The sequence below is a fragment of the Salvelinus namaycush genome, chromosome 11 (assembly GCF_016432855.1).
Source record: "Salvelinus namaycush isolate Seneca chromosome 11, SaNama_1.0, whole genome shotgun sequence".
Taxonomy (NCBI): Eukaryota; Metazoa; Chordata; class Actinopteri; order Salmoniformes; family Salmonidae; genus Salvelinus; species Salvelinus namaycush.
The window spans coordinates 31,957,390-31,968,236 of record NC_052317.1 but is presented as its reverse complement, the minus strand read 5'-3'; positions in this window follow the sequence as shown (position 1 = coordinate 31,968,236).

Below are 10,847 nucleotides of genomic sequence, written 5' to 3'. Positions count from 1 at the left end.
CAAAATGGGACAAACACCAAATTGAGACTGCATACAGAATTCTGCAAAAATATCCTCCGTGTACAACTTAAAACACAAAATAATGCATGCAGAGCAGAATTAGGACAATACCTGCTAATTATCAAAATCCAGAAAAGAACCGTTATATTCTACAACCACCGTAACAAAGCCATCACCTACAGAAACATGAACCTGGAGAAGAGCCCCTAAGCAAGCTGGTCCTGGGGCTCTGTTCACAAACACAAACAGACCCCACAGAGCCCAAGGACAGCAACACAATTAGACCCAACCAAATCATGAGAAAACAAAAAGATAATTACTTGACACATTGGCAGAATACCTGACCGCTGTGACTGACCCAAAATGAAGGAAAGCGTTGACTATGTACAGACTCAGTGAGCATAGCTTTGCTATTGAGAAAGGTCGCCGTAGGCAGACCTGGCTCTCAAGAGAAGACAGGCTATATGCACACTGCCCACAAAATAAGGTGGAAACTGAGCTGCACTTCCTAACCTCCTGCCAAATGTATGACCATATTACAGACAAATATTTCCCTCAGATTACACAGATCCACAAAGAAATACCACAGTGTTCCATCACAGCAGAAATATTTGTGACCTGTTGCCACAAGAAAAGGGCAACCAGTTTAAAACAAACACCATTGTAAATACAACCCTTTTATGTTTGTTTATTTTCCCTTTTGTACTTTTGTACTTGTATTTGCACATTGTTACAACACTGTATATAAATATAATATGACATTTGAAATGTCTTTATTCTTTTAGAAAATCTGTGAGTGCCTTGCAAAAGTATTCATCCCCTGTCACGTTCCTGACCTTATTTCCTTTGTTTAGTCTTTGTTTAGTTGGTCAGGACGTGAGCTGGGTGGGTGTAGTCTATGTTATGTGTTTCTATGTTTAGGTTGTCATTTGGCCTGATATGGTTCTCAATCAGAGGCAGGTGTTTTACGTTGTCTCTGATTTGGAACCATATTAAGGTAGCCTGTTTTCACTGTTTGTTTGTGGGTGATTGTTCCTGTTCATGCGTTCATGTGTTCTATGTTCTCTAGTTCAGGACTGTAGCTTTGTTGGTTTTCGTTTGTTTATTGTTTTGTTCGTATTGAAGAAGTATTCGAATAAATATGGATACATACCACGCTGCGCTTTGGTCCTCCTCTCTTTCTACTGACAGAAGCCGTTACATCCCCCTTGGTGTTTTTCCTATTTTGTTGCATTAAAACCTGTCATTTAAATAGATTTTTATTTGGATTTTATGTAATGGACATACACAAAATAGTCCAAATTGGTGAAGTGAAATTAAAAAAATAATTAGTTTTAAAAAATAAATAAAAATAAATAAATGGAAAAGTGGTGCGTGCATGTCTTTGCTATAAAGCCCCTAAATAAGATCCGGTGCAACCAATTACCTTCAGAAGTCACAGAATTAGTTAAATAAAGTTAACCTGTGTGCAATCTAAGTGTCACATGATCTGTCACATGATCTCAGTATATATACACCTGTTCTGAAAGGCTCCAGAGTCTGCAAAACCACTAAGCAAGGGGCACCAGCAAGCTAGTGGCACCATGAAGACCAAGGAGCTCTCCAAACAGGTCTGTGACAAAGTTGTGGAGAAGTACAGATCAGGATTGGGGTATAAAACGTATCAGAAACTTTGAACATCCCACGGAGCATCATTAAAACCATTATTACAATTTTTAAAGAATATGGCACCACAGCAAACCTGCCATGAGAGGGCCACCCACCAAACCCCACAGAACAGGCAAGGAGGGCATAATCAGAGAGGCAACAAAGAGACTAAAGATAACCTGAAGGAGCTGCAAAGCTCCACAGCGGAGATTGGATTATCTGTCCATAGGACCACTTTAAGCCATACCCTCCACAGAGCTGGGCTAGAAAAAAGCCATTGCTTAAAGAAAAAAATAAGCAAACACGTTTGGTGTTTGCTAAAAGACATGTGAGAGACTCCTAAAACATATGGAACAAGCTTCTCTGGTCAGATGAGACTAAAATGTAGCTTTTTGGCCATCAAGGAAAACGCTATGTCTGGAATTAACCCAACACCTCTCATCACCCCGAGAACACCATCCCCACAGTGAAGCACGGTGGTGGCAGCATCATGCTGTGGGGATGTTTTTCATCGGCAGGGACTGAGAAACTGGTCAGAATTGAAGGAATGATGGATGACGCTAAATACATGGAAATTCTTAAGGGAAACCTGTTTCAGTCTTCCAGAGATTTGAGACTGGGACGGAGGTTCACCTTCCAGCAGGACAATGACCCTAAGCATACCGCTAAAGCAACCCTCGAGTGGTTTAAGGGGAAACATTTAAATGTCTTGGAATGGCCTAGTCAAAGCCCAGACCTCAATCCAATTGAGGATCTGTGGTATGACTTAAAGATTGCTGTACACCAGCGGAACCTATGCAACTTGAAGGAGCTGGAGCAGTTTTGCCTTGAAGAATGGGCAAAAGTCCTAGTGGCTAGATGTGCCAAGCGTATAGAGACATACCCCAAGAGACTTGCAGCTGAAATTACTGCAAAAGGTGGCTCTACAAACTATTGACTTTGGGGGAGGTGAATAGTTATGCACGCTCAAGTTTTCTGTTTTTTTTGTCTTATTTCTCATTTGTTTCACAAGAAAAAATATTTTGTATCTTCAAAGTGGTAGGCATGTTGTGTAAATCAAATGATACAAGCCCCCCAAAATCCATTTTAATTCCAGGTTGTAAGGCAACAAAATAGGAAAAATGCCAAGGGGGGTGAATACTTTCACAAGCCACTGTAATGTTCACTGTTAATTTATATTGTTTATTTCACTTTTGTTTATTATCTCCTTCACTTACTTTGGCAATGTTAACATATGTTTGCCATGCCTGTAAAGCCCTTGAATTGAGTTGAATTGAATTGAGAGAGAGAGGTACAGAGAGAAGGAGAGGGAGGGACAGTTGGAGAAGGAGAGAGAGAGAGAAGGAGAGGGAGAGAGAGAGAGAGGGGGACAGAGAGAATGAGAGAGAGAGAGAGAGAGAGAGAGAGAGAGAGAGAGAGAGAGAGAGAGAGAGAGAGAGAGCAAGAGAGAGAGAGTGAGCGAAAGGGACAGAGAGAAGGAGAGGGAGGGACAGAGAGAAGGAGAGGGAGGGACAGTTAGAGAAGGAGAGGGAGAGAGATAGAAGCAGAGGGAGAGAGCTCTGAGCAGCCTAGCCAGAGGACATAAGCTATAACCAAGAAGGACATGAGTCCTCACATGACCCTCAGCTAATTACAGAAACAAACAGTAAGGAGCCATAGTCCAGAGTAGAACCAGTGACAGGCTGCCATAATGGTGATGCATACGTCCATTAGTCAGACATTCTGATGAAGGGGAAAACAAATCAATAAAATGTCCTTTTTAAAAAGAGAGAGAGCTCTACCTTCATCTTCTAGTTTGTCCAGAAAGCCTGTAATAACTATTGATGCAATGTCACAGTCCAAGTTTTTGTGCGTTACATTTTGGTGTATGATCGATTTCTATCTATATTTTATTGGAGTGCCTGTATCTTGAATATGAATTACTGCATATTGATCCAAGGCAGGTGTCCAAAAGCTGTCAATGACATTACGAAGATGAAACATTTGCAGGCTTGCTAAATGCCGATCTGCATTGTGTTTTGGCAAAGAGGTGTAGAGAGGAGAGACAGGTTTGGGCATGGGCGTGCTGTTAGCTCTAGTTAACCTCTGAGCTGGCCACCAAGAGCAAAGAAAACACACACACACACACACACACACACACACACACACACACACACACACACACACACACACACACACACACACACACACACACACACACACACACACACACACACACACACACACACACACACACACACACACACACACACACACACACACACACACACACACAGTGGTCAGGGTGTTGAGGTGAGGATGCACTGTAACATTTCCACCCTGTCAGATTCAATCACCTCATTGCTTCTCTGGCTGCACTGAGACTGCCCACAGCCATGGGCTTACACACTAACTATTGAGTAACATACAGTACACTTGGTCACACATGGTCACACACATACTGGTTGCAGACATCCACACATATACAGTCTTAGAAAAAAGGGTTCCAAAAGGGTTATTCGGCTGTTCCCATAGGAGAACCATAGAATAACTTTCATAGGCCAGAATACCACATCTCTGATAGCGCAACAAAAACCCCTGGTTCTGTTCCATTTCAAAACCTATTTTTTGAGGCGTCTATATGAGAAGTGTAGAGCGGGTCAGTTTATGTGGGTTGGGGGTTTCAGAAACTAGCATAGAGCAGGTCAGTTTATGTGGGTTGGGGGTTTCAGAAACTAGCATAGAGCAGGTCAGTTTATGTGGGTTGGGGGTTTCAGAAACTAGCATAGAGCAGGTCAGTTTATGTGGGTTGGGGGTTTCAGAAACTAGCATAGAGCGGGTCAGTTTACAAGAGAATCAGACAACAAACCTCCTGCAGCATGAAAGTCAGCAAATCACACTGGAACATCAGGTAGGATGTCTGACACATCAAGTAAAACTTGTGTCATCCACAGAAGAGGAGAAAACAACAGTTGACAAACGAAGCCGGAGCTCACAGGGAGGAGAGGTTTCTGTATAACAATATTCTCTCCGACTTCTTCAATGTCTTTGATTTAAAAGTGATTGCTATATATCTGAACAATTGCAAATGCCCTCTAATCATCTCACATAAGTACACGCACATGCACACGCACACACGCACACACACACACACACACACACACACACACACACACACACACACACACACACACACACACACACACACACACACACACACACACACACACACACACACACACACACACACACACACACACACACACACACAGTAAACAACCATGTCTATACTCAGAAATGTATTATCTGGCCTGCGGTAGGTCTTTGGTCCGCTACAATAAGTGGATTAGTCGAAAGGTTGACTGTGTGTGTGTGTGTTTGTAGATTGTGGTGGTAAGCATAGAAGCGGTGTGTTTTTTATTGAATACAGCACTCTAAGAGGAGTATACATCCCAAGACAAAAAGGAACTAAGTGAGTTGTTTGTCCCACTGTGTCCTCTCCCCCTCCTCTCCCCCTCCTCTCCCCCCTCCTCTCCCCTTGTGTTGTAACAATCCTAGAGAGATTTAGAGCGGGGCTCACCCTGTCCCATAACTCTCAGTAATGAGCCTGCTCCCAGGAGAAAAGTAAGAAGCTATCAGCTCCTAGCTGTGTGTTCCTTCACCCCTCCAGTGAACCACTCTGTTTGGGAAGAGGACCTTCCATTTGTCATTGTGCTATCATTGTCTCTCCGCCAGTGTCTCAATACACTCATTCCTCACTCAGTTATCTCACACTCACTCTCAAACGCAGGCACGCACACACACACACACACACACACACACACACACACACACACACACACACACACACGCTGCGAGTGTCTCAATACACACATTCTTCAGTAAGTTATCTCACACGCATGCACGCACACACACACACACACACACTCACACACACATTGCGAGTGTCTTAATACACCCATTCCTCACTCAGTTATCACTGGGCGTACTATAAGCTCACGGCAACATCACTGTCTATTTCTCACCCTGTAAGCAGTGTCTCAGTACCTGTGCTCATTTCTCACTCGTCATACGAAACCATTACTGTCTCATTGCGTTAGTAGGCCCGACGGGGAATGGGGTGTTTGTGTCACCTTCAGAGGATGACAACCAGGTAATCAACTCTCCTCATTCAGTTATCACAGTCTCCCTGTGTTCAGGGCTGAATTCAACTCGCTGACAATTTTTCCAAATAGATATCATTGTCTCTGGGCGGACGTGCGACACCATTCACAATAAAAGTCTGTTCTAATTGTGTATGTATCGCTAAATGTTTGTATTTTCAGTCTTGTATGAATGATGAATATGTTTTTATTTGTAAATGCTGTGAGATATCCTCCTAAATAATGATAAAGTAATTAAATATTTATTGCTCTGACAAAATAAGACAATTTCTCACTCTTCACATACAAGACTATATCTCTGTGTTCAGTAGCGGTGTGTGGGTCTAATCACTGAGGAAGCCAAGCCAGTAAAAAAGCCATATTACAACCTATGTTGTGATAATTGTATTGTTTGCTCTATGACCCATTCGTTCATATGCCACCGTGATATACAATAAGGAGTGACAACAAAAAGACAACAGTCACAAAGTGGCAGAATAAATTCAACTACACATACATTTGTTTCATCACAAAACCAGAGAGCAACATCTGTCCGGTGAAGTCCACAAAGCAAATGTTGCAAGTAGCAAACAGTTATACCACTTGCAGCATGGTCAAGCAAGTTAATGTTTCCGACAGTTTACTAATCAATCAGTGATATAGAACCACGGAGAGTTACCACAAATCAGCACAAAGACAACAGGAGCACTGCCTCCGCTATTCCAGCACCATTTCAACATAAACATTTAAACATCGTCAAGTCGACAAGGCTTAATGCTTAGTTTAATACACCGAAAATTAACTTAAAGATCCCAAAGACAATTTAGTCCAATCAATGTTGCTAAATATCATGTGGCTGTCCATGGTATTGATTTCCATCTCTCTCTGTGTGTGTGTGTGTGTGTGTGTGTGTGTGTGTGTGTGTGTGTGTGTGTGTGTGTGTGTGTGTGTGTGTGTGTGTGTGTGTGTGTGTGTGTGTGTAAGTAAAATAAAACAAATTGACTCACCCTACTTGTAGACTAGTTGATCGTCAATGCCATCCTCCTTTCTTTCATGTTGGCTAAACAGTCTGTCTCTGTCATACAGTACACTTTAGTTTTTGTTGTCATAGGCTACCTCGCTAAAATGGTTGCTAGCCTAACTTTCTCACATGGGCAACAGTGAACCAGCTAAGCTAGCTAGCTAGTTAACATGAGCCTACTAGGCTACATATCAAACTTCAATCATCTCAGGCCAGTGGCACAACATATTAATTTATGATTGATCAGAATAACTGTCATAATCATTAAGTCCAAATCCCCATCTCCATACATGGGTTAGGAAAGGGCCGATTTAGCAAGCTAGCTACTGAAGGACATCAATACAAGCTGACCAGAAACAGACACGTTTCTCAGAAAATGACATCTTGCTTAAGAAGTGATTTGATTGGTGAGAAGCCAGTTGATCTCAGCTCAACGCTGATCGGCTAATTATTTTATAATTGTTATATTAAGGGAGGCCAAGTGCTTGCTGGCATCAATCAATCAAATGCTACGGTGGCAACATGTTATACTCTTGGGCTACACATACTGAGACAGAGGGGCGCTGTTTCCCTCGCTTGGATGATTTCTCTGGTGAGATTCAGCCACTTGCGAATTGATGGAAAATTATGAAAACACAGAGAGACAAAATATCAATTATTTTATAATTAAAAAACATTTATTGGTCAAATATTTGGGGAAGCCTGGCTTCCCTTGGCATCCATGAATACACACCACTGTGTGTGTTATTATAAGGATTCATATAGAGAATGTTGTTTGTTAGGGGTTGTCACGGCTACTCAGAATAGATCAGAGAGCCGTAGCACACCGTGATAATGTCTGTCATTATGGAAACGTGCTGACACACCAACACAGATAAGAACAGTTCCGCACCACTCAACACACACGTGCACGCACACACTCCTCTCCACTCTGGGTGGAATTGCCAAAACATTGACTTTCTTATGACAACTTCGGTGTAGTTTGGGTTACAGTTACATAAGATTAAAGCGCTTAGGGTGAAATGTTGTCAAATGAGTTTGTTTCCGCTCAAAGTTACGTCTAGAATCAAGTTGATAACTTCAACACTTCATTAAATGTTTGTCATAAAAGAAAAAAACAAGCTTGTGAGCTCTGCTTAAGATGGAAACCTGTTGTGGGGTCAAGGGCTGTGGGTGCTTTCTGAAGGCACAGCACAATAATTAAAACAAAGAAAGTATGCACACATAATAATCATATGAATGAAGAAGGCCTATGAAATCACGAGCAGTTGAACTGGTGTGATCTGTCCGAGCGGATTTAGGCTTTACTTGGGCAATCCTCTCTCTCTCTCTCTCTCTCTCTCTCTCTCTCTCTCTCTCTCTCTCTCTCTCTCTCTCTCTCTCTCTCTCTCTCTCTCTCTCTCTCTCTCTCTCTCTCTCTCTCTCTCTCTCTCTATATGTCTATGGGTCTAAGCTGACAGCTGATGAGGGGGCTGGCTATTTGGGGGTGTCTGGTGTCTGGCACACTCCCACATACACACTATATTAATATGCATATAAGACTATGTGCAAAATGAGGTTTGGATGGGAGCATTCAGGCTGCGTTTACTCAACTGATTATGGTCATCATGTCCAAATATCTGTATGTGCTGTATTGTTATGCATTTTGATACCTACTTAATCTACAGAGCCATAGAAACACAGAGATGACACACAGATGGTGGTCCAGGAGGGGAGGTGATGGGTCCAGGAGGAAAGAGGGAGGTAATGGGTCCAGGAGGAATGGGAGGTGATGGGTCCAGGAGGAAAGAGGGAGGTCATGGGTCCAGGAGGAAAGATGAAGTGATGGGTCCAGGAGGAGGGAGGGAGCTGATGGGTCCAGGAGGAACAGGAAGTGGTGGGTCCAGGAGGAAAGAGGAAGTGATGGGTCCAGGAGGAGGGAGGGAGGTGATGGGACCAGGAGGAATGGGAGGTGCTGGGTCCAGTAGGAGAGAGGAGGTGATGGGTCCAGGAGGAGGAAGGGAGGTGATGGGTCCAGGAGGAGAGAGGGAGGTGATGGGTCCAGGAGGAATGGGAGGTGCTGGGTCCAGGAGGAGAGAGGAGGTGATGGGTCCAGGAGGAGGGAGGGAGGTGCTGGGTCCAGGAGGAGAGAGGAGGTGATGGGTCCAGGAGGAGGAAGGGAGGTGATGGGTCCAGGAGGAGAGAGGGAGGTGATGGGTCCAGGAGGAACAGGAAGTGATAGGTCCAGGAGGACGGAGGGAGGTGATGGGTTCAGGAGGAAAGAGGAAGTGATGGGTCCAGGAGGATAAAGGGAGGTGATGGGTCCAGGAGGAGAGAGGGAGGTAATGGGTCCAGGAGGAGAGAGGAGGTGATGGGTCCAGGAGGAGGGAGGGAGGTGATGGGTCCAGGAGGAGAGAGGGAGGTGATGGGTCCAGGAGGAATGGGAGGTGCTGGGTCCAGGAGGAGAGAGGAGGTGATGGGTCCAGGAGGAAAGAGGAGGTGATGGGTCCAGGAGGAGGGAGGGAGGTGATGGGTCCAGGAGGAGAGAGGAGGTGATGGGTCCAGGAGGAGGGAGCGAGGTGCTGGGTCCAGGAGGAGGAAGGGAGGTGATGGGTCCAGGAGGAGAGAGGGAGGTGCTGGGTCCAGGAGGAACAGGAAGTGATAGGTCCAGGAGGAGGGAGGGAGGTGATGGGTTCAGGAGGAAAGAGGAAGTGATGGGTCCAGGAGGATAAAGGGAGGTGATGGGTCCAGGAGGAGAGAGGGAGTCAATGGGTCCAGGAGGAAAGAGGAAGTGATGGGTCCAGGAGGAATGGGAGGTGATGGGTCCAGGAGGAGATAAGAGGTGATGGGTCCAGGAGGAATAGGAGGTGATGGGTCCAGGAGGAGATAAGAGGTGATGGGTCCAGGAGGAGGGAGGGAGGTGATGGGTCCAGGAGGAGAGAAGGAGGTGATGGGTCCAGGAGGAAAGATGAAGTGATGGGTCCAGGAGGAGGGAGGGATGTGATGGGTCCAGGAGGAACAGGAAGTGATAGGTCCAGGAGGACGGAGGGAGGTGATGGGTTCAGGAGGAAAGAGGAAGTGATGGGTCCAGGAGGATAAAGGGAGGTGATGGGTCCAGGAGGAGAGAGGGAGGAAATGGGTCCAGGAGGAGAGAGGAGGTGATGGATCCAGGAGGAGAGAGGGAGGTGATGGGTCCAGGAGGAGAGAGGAGGTGATGGATCCAGGAGGAGAGAGGGAGGTGATGGGTCCAGGAGGAGAGAGGAGGTGATGGGTCCAGGAGGAGGAATGGAGGTGATGGGTCTAGGAGGACAGAGGAGGTGATGGGTCCAGGAGGAGGAATGGAGGTGATGGGTCTAGGAGGAGGGAGGTGATGGGTCCAGGAGGAAGGAGGGAGATATTTGGTCCAGGTGGAGGGAGGGGGTGATGGGTAAGAGAAAAGGTTGGAGGTGGGTGATTCGTGACATGATTCAGCCCTGATTTTTTATGCCAATGTAATAATCTTGCTACTGAGATGATGCACACACGCGCGTATGCACGCACGCACGCACGCACGCACGCACGCACGCACGCACGCACGCACGCACGCACGCACACACACACACACACACACACACACACACACACACACACACACACACACACACACACACACACACACACCATCAGTCTGTCCTACAAGCTTGGCAAGTGTTCTCAACATCCCCGAAGGCCAGCACACCCCCGATGATGTGGCTGTTTGAAGAACCACTGTTCCATAACACCATTCTACAGTCACAAACCTTGTCTTCAGCCAGCCTGCTTTCAAGCCTGCTGACTGCAGGATGTGCGGAGCTGGGATAAATCAGCACACCCAGATCAGTGATGGGAGCTGTGAGAGAAATGGAGAGTGGGAATCTGGTCATCCCGCCTGCTGAAGCAGATTGAAACAGAGGTCTGTAGTCCTTGCCAGGAAGCTTTTGTGTCCCACAACAGACATTCTGACCAGTGGACTGAGATTCAAGAATACATCCCTCCCACACTGCTGCGTGAGCGCTGCAGGAGAGTGAAGGACTGCTGTTTCATTCAAGACCCCAGAATGG